Raw genomic sequence first — 12157 nt, forward strand, 5'->3', positions numbered from 1 at the left:
TATTCATATGTGTGTGTACACATATATATGTATGCACACATATACATACCTGTATAAACACACATATATGTGTATGTGTATATGTGTATGTATATCTATCTATCTATATATCTTATTTGTATGCTTTCAAAGTCTCAAATGTGGAATAAAGGACTAAGCATATTTTAAGTATCTTCTGCGTACTAGACACTATGCTGAGAGCTTTACAAATATTATCTCATTTGATCCTCACAACAACCCTGGGAGGCAAGGACTATTATTATCCCCATTTTACAGTTGAAGAAACTAAGGCAGACAGTGTGACCTGCCCAGTGTCTAAGGTCAGATTTGAACCCAAGTCTTCCTGACTCCAGGTTCAGCACTCTCTCCACTACACAACCTAGCTGTCTCGAATCATTTGCATGTTTTATCCCCATTAGACTATAAGCTCCTTGAAAGCAGGAGGTATTTGGGCTTTTTCTTTTTTTTTAATAATACATGTTTGGCACATAGTAGGAACTTAGTAAATGCTTGTTCACTTGACTGGATTTAAATGTTTACTATCATTATCATCATCGTTAGAGGATGACATTCCTAAGTCTGAACTTGATGAAGGACCATTCTAGGAGTCTATATAGCTAAAGTTCTAGGCAAGAAAGGTGTTTCCTCTTTGTCAGAAATGGACCTTCTCTTAGTTTGAGGCAAGATTCTTATATTACAGAATGTTTTCCACTTAAAATATCACTTTCTGAGCCATTTTCTTGTTCAGACAATCTTTGTAACCCTGCTGGGAGGTGTCTTTTATGTAACAGTCCTAGGAATTAACTATCAATCATTTCTCTTCTCTTCATAAGAAAATCCAAGTACTCCCATGGGTAATATATGGATGTGGTGAGCTGTTTACATGAGATCCTGAATAGTCTCTGGAGCTAGGCAAGTTGCCTAGCCTCTATACAATTAGGTAAGGAGTAGTTTTTCATTGATCTGCTGATTTGTATGTCATTTAAACACCAAGATTTCTTATTGGAGCTCTGTCTCCTTGTTGAAAGTCAAGATGATGACCTTGGGTTCCATCTTCTCATTTATTTCTTTTAAGGGTTTTTCTGATCTAACATTAAGTTTCTTTCAGCTGTTCTCTCAAATGAAAGATGTTCTGGTTGTGTCTACATCCTCCCCTCTCTGAGACTTCAAAACACATCAATAGGCAGATGTGGTTCTCACCCAAACATCAAGAACAGCATGTGGGTTATAGTACAAATTTCTGATAAAATCTAAAGAAATGCCATATCTTGACAGCAATGGGATTTTTGTTCTGGGTCTCAGTGTTCGTAATATGTCCAGCAATGTGTGATGAAAATGTCAAGGCTATTAGTCTCCTTGGGGATGGTGAAGTGCAGACTCAGTGATCCTTTCCAAAGCTAAAACCTTTTTGAGTAATATGCTCTCAAAGTCTCTGTCTTGGTCAAGATGGAACCTGGCAGGGAGTCCATATAGTGAGAAATACTTCTGCCATAATACCGTTGCAATCATAGGAGCATTCTGGCTTCTTACTGTGTAATCTTATGCGCAATTGGTGAAATGATCAATCAGGCTCTGATTTATGCTCATACTATATTCTTCAAGCAACAGTAAGCCAATGTATACAAGTTATAATGGCTTACTAGTACTTATTGTCTCCAAATATGCAGTGTGACTTGGTAACACTTTTTTTTCCTTTTTTCACACCTTTTTTTTTTAGGTCATATATGTGCAATCATGTTAAACATGTTGGTACACTTTAGTTAATATTCAATAGACACCTCACATATTTTTTATCAGTATCTGCTGCTATCTTGGGACTGTTAAAATCTTACTAGCTCTAAGATTCTTACTTATACCCTAGGTAATTGCAACTACATCCTAGTACCTGGTGTGGGATCACTGGCAGCTGTGTTTGTCTTTCATTTCCAAAGAGGACCATGCCATCAGAGAAATGATGACATGACTTACACTTGACTTTGTTTTGAATGAGGGAGGGCTGTGCAGGTCACCAGCTTCACTTCTCCTCCAGAGCCATCTGGATCCAGTGATTTTATATACTTATATTTATTAATTATATTATATATTATATATATCCAGATATATTCATCAGGATGACTGGAGATGGCCCAGGATGCAATGGGAGACCTTGGTCTTTTAGGCTAAGGCCTTTTCAGATACTCACTTAAAGTGAGGTAATGCCCATTCAGTGAGTAGGCCTCTTTAAAAAGTAGTCAGGGGAATGGTCCCTTTAATAGAAAAGAAAAAATAGCTAAATAGATAAATCATGCTGGGAAAGGCAGGAACCTCAATGTTGTTGTTTGGAAGTAGAGCACAAAGATGGGAAAGTGGCAAATCTGCATCACTGATGCTAGCTGCATTAATGGATAAGATTCAAATGTAACTCAATGACTCAACTTCTGACCCATGTGAAATGGCAACTGCCCACTGGACCCTTCCTGCTGGATATCTGGACATCTTAAGAACAACTACTTTATTGCACAAAACTATACTAGACATTGTTTCTGTCCTTCAGATTTCTATTTGTACAGGCAGAGTAGGAAAAGAGAAGCATCGGGTATGTTGGAAAGAGCTCTTGTCATGGGAGGTCAATCAAAAGAATACCACCTAACAAAATCCTGGTTGGATAGTGTGTTAACTGACCTAATAGGTCAATAAAGCACAAGGAGAAATAGCAATAGACATGGAATAATCAGATAAAAGGATTTAGAGCTGTAAGGAACCTTAGTCATCATCTGGTCGAACCTCCTCATCTTACAGATGAGGAAACTGAGGCCCAAAATAAGTCAAGAACTTGCCTAAGGTGCGAGCTCGCAGTAAAATGCAGAGCAAAGTTTAGAATCCAGGCTGTCAGACTTCATGTCTAGTATGCTTCCTATGGTACCATGTTACATCTGTGCATCCATGTCAGGGTCTTGATAAATGAAGTTAACAAGCCACAAGAGCAAGTGATACTGAATCTACCATGACTTTTATAGTGGTTTGGTGATAGCTAAGATTGATCAATTTTGAACTAGGGCAAGTTATAAGAAGTAAAATCAGAAAGGCAGCATAGTGTGGTGGTAAAAACTTGGGGTCTGAATCTTGTTTCAATTGAGTTGAATCAGCAATTCATTCCTTCAAAGCTCAGCTCAAGTGCTACCTCCTTCAAAAGGTTTTCTCCAGTTCCCACTGTTGTCAAAGCTCATTGCCCAATCAGGATCATGTTGTACCTCCCCAGTAGAATGAAATTTTCCTTAAGGCAGAATTTGTCTCACTTTTGTCTTTGTATCCCCAGTGCATGGCATGTAGATGCTTGGTAAGTGCTGACTGTATTCTCCTGTCATTATATATTTGCACTCCTCACCCCCACCCTCATCATTACTAGGAAGCATCAGTATCCTGAATTCATAGCTGATTGGTGCTGTTACCTTGTCTGGCAAGCAACATCTAACTTGGCACTGATCAAAATAGAAACCAGCAGATTGCTCTCCTAAGCCTTTTACAATTTAGTTCAATATACACAGTGAACTTTTCAGTGACAGCCCCACTTCAAAGCCAAAAACTCTAGCATGTCCATGTGGTATCAAATTTCTCATCAGAGGATTGCCCCAAGGCCTCCAAACTGGCCTCTACATGAAGTACAAAAAGTTTGCTTGAGTATGGATAGACCTGGAGCCTATGCAAATCAACTGACTAAGTGTTAGAAGTTTGTTCATACTTGTCCATCCATCAAGCTCCAGATGTTTTAATTGTTTTAAAAGCAATTCTGCCCCTTTTGCCTTTCTGTTTCAGTCATACATGCGTGATTGAGGTCATTGAGAAGTTTAGCAATAGCAGCACAGTTCTTAACAAATTCCTGATAATGGCTGCCAAATCTTTAGACCTTTGTGGTCATTGTTGTTGTTCAGTCTTTTGTCTGACTCTCTGTGACCCTTTCTGAGTTTTTCTTGACAAAGATACTGGAATGGTTTGCCACTTCCTTCTCCTTCTCATTTTATAGATGAGGACTCTGAGCAAACTGGGTTATGTAACTTGTCTGGGGTCACATAGCTAGTAAGTGTCTGAGGCCAGATTTGAACGCACAAAGAGGAGTCTTCCTGACTCCAGGTCCAGTGCTCTATCCACTGCACCACCTAGCTATCCAGAAAGTTCTTTGGATGTGGTCAGTTCAGAAATGTTTCTAACTTCTGCTGAACCAGAAGCAGATTAATCAATCCATAATCATTCATTAAGTGCATACCCTTTGACCCAGCAATACCACTTCTAGGGATGTATCCCAAAGAAATCATAAAAATGGGAAAAGGACCCACATGTATAAAAATATTTATAGCAGCTTTTTTTGTGGTGAGCAAGAAAGGGAAATTGAGGGAATGCCCATCAACTGGGGAATGACTGTGCAAGTTGTGGTATATGAATGTAATGTATTATGCTATAAGAAATGACGAACAGGCTGATTTCAAAAATACCTGGATAGACTTATATGAACTGATGCTGAGTGAAGTGAGCAGAACAAGGAGGACATTATACTCAGTAACAGCCACTGTGTGTGAGGACTGTTTTCGACAGACTTACTCCTTCACAGCAATGCAAGAGCCTAAAACATTTAAAAAGGACTCATGATGCAAAATGCCATCGACATCCAGAGAAAGAACTATGGAGTCAGAATACAGAATGAAGCAAATTATTTTCTCTTTTGTTATGTTTGGTTTTGTTGAGTTTTACTTATACTTTCTCCTATTCGTTTTAATTCTTCTATGCAAAATGACTAATATGAAAATGTGTTTAATAAGAATGTAAATGTAACTAATGCCTGACACCATATACAAAAATAAAGTCCAAACAGATACATGATTTAGGTAGAAAGACTGATACCATAAACAAATTAGGGGAGCAAGGAATAGTGTATTGGTCAGATTTATGGAGAATGAAGAAATTTTTGACAAACAAGAGATAGAGAACATTATGAAGTGCAAAATGGATAATTTTGATTACATTAAGTTGAAAAGTTTTTGCAGAAACAAACCCAGTGCAACCAAGATTAGGAGGGAAGTAGAAAACTGAGAAAGAATTTTTGCAACTCGTGTCTATGATAAAGGTCTCATTTCTAAAATGTATAGAGAGCTGAGTCAAATTTACAAGAATACAAGTCATTCCCCAACTGATAAATGGTCAAAGGATAAGAATAGGTAGTTTTCGGAGGAAGAAATTAAAGCTATCTATAGTCATATGAAAAAATGCTCTAAATCCCTACTGATTAGAGAGATGCAAATCAAAACAACTCTGAGGTACCACATCATACCTATCATATTGGCTAACATGACAAAACAGGTAGATGATAAATGTTAGAGAAGATGTGGGAGAGTTGGAACACTAATTCTTTGCTGGTGAAGCTGTGAGCTGATCCAGCCTTCTGGAGAGCAATTTGGAACTATGCCCAAAGGGCTACAAAAATGCACATACCCTTTGACCCAGCAATATCGCTTCTAGGACTGTATTCCAAAGAGATCATAAAAATGGGAAAAGGTCCCACATGTACAAAAATATTTATAGCAGCTCTTTTTGTGGTGGTCAAAAACTGGAAATCAAGGGGATGCCCATTAATTGGGGAATACCTGAACAAGTTGTGGTATATGAATGTAATGGAATACTATTGTGCTGTAAGAAATGATGAACAGGAAGACTTCAGAGAGGCCTGGAAGGACTTGTATGAACTGACACTGAGTGAAAGGAGCAGAACCAGGAGAACTTGGTACATAGAAACAACCACAATGTGTGAGGAATTTTTCTGGTAGGCTTAGTCCTTCACAACAGTGCAAAGACCTAAAAAATTCCCAATGGACTCTTTAATCAAAATGCCTTACATGCAGAGAAAGAACTATGGAATTGTCACTGAATGAAGCAGACCATTTTCTCTTGTGTCATATTTTGTTTTGTTTTATGATTTCTTCCATTCATTTTAATTATTCTATGAACATGACTAAGGTGAAAATGCGTTTAATAGGAACGTATATGTAGGACCTATATAAGACTGCACGCCATTTCCGGGAGGGATGGGAAGGGAGGAGGAAAAGAAGGGAAAGGGGGGACAATCTAAAGATATATGAAAGTGATTGTAGAAAACTGAAAACAAAATAATTTAAAATAAAAAAAAAAGAATGCATATGTAGAGCCCATATAAGATTGCCTGCCACCTTGGAAAGGGAGAGGGGAGAGAAGGGGAAAAAATTTAAAACTTATGAAAGTGATTGCTGAAAACTGCAAACAAATAAATAAATTTGGAGGAAAATTTAAAAAAAATCATTCATTAAGCACCTACCTGGGAAGGCTTCTAGTAAGAGATGGGATTTTAGTTGAGACTAAGGGAAGCTAGGGAGTGTTCATAGTTGGAGTGAAGAAAGGAAAGCATTTCAGGCATGGAGGATTGCCAGAGAAAACGAAAAAGTCAGAGAAGGGTTTTAAGTTGATGGCATATAAGGATCAATGCATTGGTTAAATTAAAAGACCCCAGAGGCCCTTTTCAACTCTTGAATTCTGTGATTCTCTGATTTTCTGGGTCAACTCACACTTTGCTGTGACATTATATTTTACATATATTTAATATAAATTGTTCAACATTGTCACTTGTCATTTGAAAATCAGGCAGCTAAGTGGCACAGTTGGTAGAGTTCTAGACCTGGGGTCAGGAAGACCTGAGTTCAATTCTTACCAAAGACACTTTATCTACTAACTGTATGACCCTGGGCAAGTCATGTAATCTCTATTTGCCTTAATTTCCCCGTCTGCAAAATGGAGATAACAGCACCTACCTCCCAGGTCTCAGAACACTTACTGGCCATGTGACCCTGGAGAAGTTACTTTAACCTTTGTTTGCTTCAGTTTCCTCATTTGTAAAATGGGGAAAGGATAATAATAATACTTACTTGCTAGGATTGTTATGAAGATTAAATGAGATAATAATTATAAAGCACTTAGCACAGGGGCTCGCACATAGTAACCACAATATAAATGTTAGCTATTGGCCATTACTATCACTGTTGAAAACTTCAGACCAACTCCTTCAGTCTATCTGATGCTTTGTTAAGTCTCCCCTCATGTTCTGTCTTCCCAAAGATGATGAAGTCATCAAGGCAAGCCAGCAATTCCGAGTGGTTCATTCTTCCAACCATGTTTTCCTTCAAGTGTTTGAAAAATGGAAGATGCCCCCAAGATGCCTTGGAACATTTGTTCAAACTGTGTTGGGCAAATGAAAGCAGCATTCTCCCTTTCTTCCTTTCCCCTAAAAATCTGATAGTTCTGTTCAGTCATTTCAGTCATGTCTATCTCCTCATGGCCTCATCTGGGGTTTTTTTAGTAGAGATCTTGGACTGGTTTGCCATTTCCTTCTGCAGTTCATTTTACAGATGAGGAAACTGAGGAAAACAGGGCTAAGTGATTTGCCTATAGTCACACAACTAGTAAATAGATGAGACTAGATTTGAGCTCAGGTCTTCCTGACTCCTGGACCAGCGCTCTTTCCACTAGCTGTTCTAATCTAATAATATCCACTGCATAAATCCAATGTTGAGAATCACTGACTGGCTAACAGATAGTCCAAGGTATCCTGAGTTCTTGTTCTGGACTATATTACTTCTCTTTTTCAAAGGTCAGTAGCCTATAAATATTCAAATCTTCCTACTTTTCTATACCATCACTATGGATTATGGACCAAGGATAGTGGACTTTGTGGTAATCCCATTGATAAACAAATCTTTGAGATCTTTCATCACAGATAAAGGAATTTTCCTAGATCATTCCATAAATGTCCAGGAGTCAGTGAGGTAGATTTTGTAAATTGCTTCTTGGGCACATCCCACATCACATTCTTGCCTTGCATGTCTATCTGCTTACTGAGATTCTGACTCAACTAATATGTCCATTTTTTGCGGTACTGAGAATAAGCCCAAGTCAAATTCCTCAAAATCCACTTCTGTGGTTGAAAGGCTAGAGTCTACAAGATGTTTAATGCAAACACTTTTCACTGTTCTCTTTGTAAGCCTCTGCACAAGACACATGGATAGTCAATGTATATAAGATTGGTTCCCAATTTGCTGCTTGGTTCCAATCAGGCAACTTGACACTCCACATTCCAGTGTGTCTAGACCAAGGGTGGGGGAACCTGCAGCCTCGAGGTCACATGTGGTACACCAGAGTTATGAATTTCTCCATTCTACTGACACCAACTAAATCTTAAGAATGTTTAAACTTATTCTCCTTTGTCATAAAGTCTTTGTAAAGTTTGCTATGTTCCAGTCCTTTCATAAAAGTATTTTTCTTTCAATATCTCTCAAATGGAATATGATGGTAACTTAGGATCTTATCCAGATCAGTAATACATTCCACATTCTCAGTCTTCACTATGATGCTGAATGAAGTCCTATAAATTTACAAAGGACAAACAGCAGCTAATGATGAGGTCGTGACTGCTGTTTTAAAGGGCCTTTTCCTAGCCTTTGTTTCCAAATGCTGGTTCTGTAGCTCTCAGCTTCTGTAGCAGCAGGGTTGTATTCTCCTCATAGATACCTTTCAATAGAAGGTAGTTCTGCCTTTCTGTTCATCTCCTGATAATGGTACTGTTCATAGGTCCATCCAGCCACTCTGACTTCTTTTCCTTAATTTTTCCAAGTAGAAGGGTTTGTATTCATAGGCAGCTAGGAGGCACAGTAAAAGAGTCCCAGAATGCTGGGCCTGAAGTCAGAAAGATCTAGTTCAAATGTGACCTCAGACGTTTATTAGCTGTTTGACCTTGGACATGTCACTTAGCCTCAGTTTCCTAAACTTTAAATATGGATAATAACAGAAAAACAGTTGTTGTGTCAGATGAGATGATGGTTATAAAAAAGTGCTTAGCACAATGCCTGACACATAACAGGTACAATATAAATGCTTATTCCCTCTGCCTCCATCTTCCTTAATTTAAATGATTTGAAATTTGTGAAAATTAGAGCAGGAACTAGAATGAACCTTGTCTTTGTACTTCCCTACCATCTTTATTTCTGTAGATTTAATGAGATGCACTATGTTGCAATAGCTAGCTTATTTTTAAATTTAGGTACAATTTAGTGATCCTTGCATCTCCCTCTTCCATTGCTTCATATAGTTTATATCAGACAAAAGTCAGGCATCCAATAATAATATCTTAGAGCACAGAGCCTAGCACATAGTAGATGCTATGTAAATACTTATTCCCTTCCTCTTCTTTTCCCTCCTTCAGAGGGTTATCTACAAACCATAAAGGCTCCCGCCTTTTCACTTACATCTTCAGTGTGGTTACTTTGTGTTACTTAAAGCCCATATGCAAGGGAATGTTCTACAGCTAATTGAGGGTGGACCTTGCCAATGGAAAGCCTTTGCATTTATATATTTGTTCTGCATCCTGCATGCTATGTTAATCAATAGAGTAAAATGCCATGGTTTCATTTGTGACTCAAGAGCAAGCAAGGACCATCTGTAACTCCAGGATGTGTACTGTACTTAGGCACATCTCCAGATATTACTGCTATCAGATTTATCAGTCTGTAACTTAGCATCTTTATTACGTCTCTGAATTATTGGCATCATGAATTTGGCTTTTCTTCTTTGTGCAAAATAGGAGAATGGATAAATGTGTCAAATACGTCACCAAACTGACATTTCTTCCATATGATGTTAAGCTATGTGGTCCTTATGTCTTGCACAAGCCCAAAAGCTAGTCTCTTATGACTTCTAGTAACATGTTGTTGTTGTTCAGTCATTCGGTCATGTCCTCTCTTCATGACCCCGTGGATCATAGCATACCAGGCCCTTCTATTCCCCACTATCTCTCTAATTCTGTCCAAGTTCATGTTCATTGTTTCCATGATGCTCTCTATTGATCTCATCCTCTACCATCTCCTTTTCCTTTTCTTTCCATCTTTCCCAATATCAGCATCTTTTCCAATGAAAAGACTTCTTCTTCTGTCTTCTCATTATGTGGCCAAAATGTTTAAGCTTCAGAGTCAGTGTCTGACCTGATGAATAGCCTGAATTAATTTCTTTAAGTATTGACTGATTTGATCTCCTTACTGTCCAAGGGATTCTCAAAAGTCTTCTCCAACTACCACAGTTTGAAAGTGTTGATTGTGTAGCCCTCAGCTTTTCTTATAGTCTAACTTTCACAGCCATACATTGCTACTGTAAAAACCATAACTTCTACTATATGGACCTTTGTTGGCAAGGTGATGTGTCTCTGCTTTTTAGTATGCTGTCAAGATTTGCCATAGTTTTCCTTTCAAGGAGCAAATCTCTTTTAATTCCATGGCTACAGTCACTGTCTACTGTGATCTTTGAGCCCATTTGAATTTCTATGTCTTCTTTCTCCGTTTGTCAGGGAGTGATGGGATGAGTATCCAAGACCTTAGTTCTATCAACATATTACTCTTTTAACACTTAGATATCTGCCAGTTCTATAGTGAAGCTGCTACATAGGTGATTCAATTTTTCATGGTTACTCCCTAGAGGGACATGATCCTTTCCCCAACAAGGTTCCTAATTTGAGCCTACAATGGCCCCCTCTGCAAGAACATCCCTAAACTTTCCCATAGCAGATGTATCATGTGTTGTCCATAGAAGTCTTTCCTCTCTCTGATATAGAGACCTAGTTCTTACCTTATTCATAACTTGAACTTTTACAATTTTTTTTACTACAAACTGAAGTCAGAATTCAAGTTAATTAATTAATTCGAACTTGCAGGTTTATTAATGAGAAATAAATTATCCAGACATCCTTCTAGATTGCTATAAAGTTCAGAAAGTTAAATTAAATATATAGCAACGAGTCAAGTCACAGGCTAAGTTTGTATGAACTTCAGTTCTGTCCTCCTGCTCTGGGAGAAGATGGGGATAAAATTTTGTCACCATTCCAAAACCAGTGGGAACCAAGAAGCACCCCACCCCCAATGAAATACCTGTGTCCTGTCTAGCTCTTAGCCCTCTGGTTCTCAGCCTACTGCAGAAGTCCTACACAGAGAAGGTGATTAGGATATTGAGTGAATCCTCTATGGAGAAATTTTTGGAAGGATTTTGGTAATTATATAGTCTAAGAAGGCACGTATTTGTCATATTCTGAGGTGGTTGGGGTGGTGAGCTACTGATACTGATGACCATGGATCCACATTGGTGCTTTAAAGTCTATAAGGCACTTTCATGTCTCTAAGGGGAAGGGAATAAGTATTTCTATAGCACCTACTACGTGCTAAACACTGTGCCTCATTTGAACCTCACAACAACCCTGTAGGATAGCCATACCTACACAGGGGTAACAGGGATAGGGTACCTGGGGTAAGAGAGAACTGAAGCCAGAGTACAGAGATTGGAGTAATGGGATGCTTTGCCTAGGACTAGTTTAGTTTAATTGAAATGTACCAAAAAGCCACAGAGCTAAGGCTTCTGGGTTATATGAGAGACTCCAAAACTGATTGCTATGTTGATTAAATATTAAGGATAAAAAAAAATTAAGAAAAACAGCTTCATTTGCAAGGGAAATGAAATGACTAGGGCCTGTCATTTGCAATTCTTACAAACCAGGATTTGATTAGCTGCCTCAGAAAAGGTTCCTTTTGTTTTATGCATGAGGAGCTGTGCCTGGAGACCTAGATTAAGCCCTTCCTCTACTTCTACCTCTCTCTATCTCATTTCCCTTCTCTGCCCCCCCCCCATTTTCCATTCTGCCCCCTTCTCTCTCTCCCCATCTCCGGCATACCAACAGTAGTAATAGCGTTTATGGAATACTTAAAGGACTGCAAAGCACGTTACATTTTTATCTCTTTTGATTCTCACATAAGCCATGAGAGGTAGGTACTATTATCATCTCTATTACACATATTGGGTGAAAACAAAACCCAGAACTCAAGAAATTTAGGAAGAACTTTATTAAGCTGTCCAGTAAAGGGGAGAACTAAAATAGCCTAACTTCTAGGAGTGATGTACTGTACAGGCTTCAAACAAGGGAGCAAGGAAACAGCCGTTTGATTGGCTGGCATGTAGTGATTTTCCAAAAAGAAAAGGAACATAGCTTGTTTCATATAGATTAATTAAAATATGTTTCTCAGGAAACTGGAAGTTCTACGTATCAATCTTTGTGTCTTCTGAAGTTTTCTGGGTT

Source organism: Notamacropus eugenii, chromosome 2 (genome assembly GCF_028372415.1).
Source record: "Notamacropus eugenii isolate mMacEug1 chromosome 2, mMacEug1.pri_v2, whole genome shotgun sequence".
In the NCBI taxonomy this organism is placed as follows: domain Eukaryota; kingdom Metazoa; phylum Chordata; class Mammalia; order Diprotodontia; family Macropodidae; genus Notamacropus; species Notamacropus eugenii.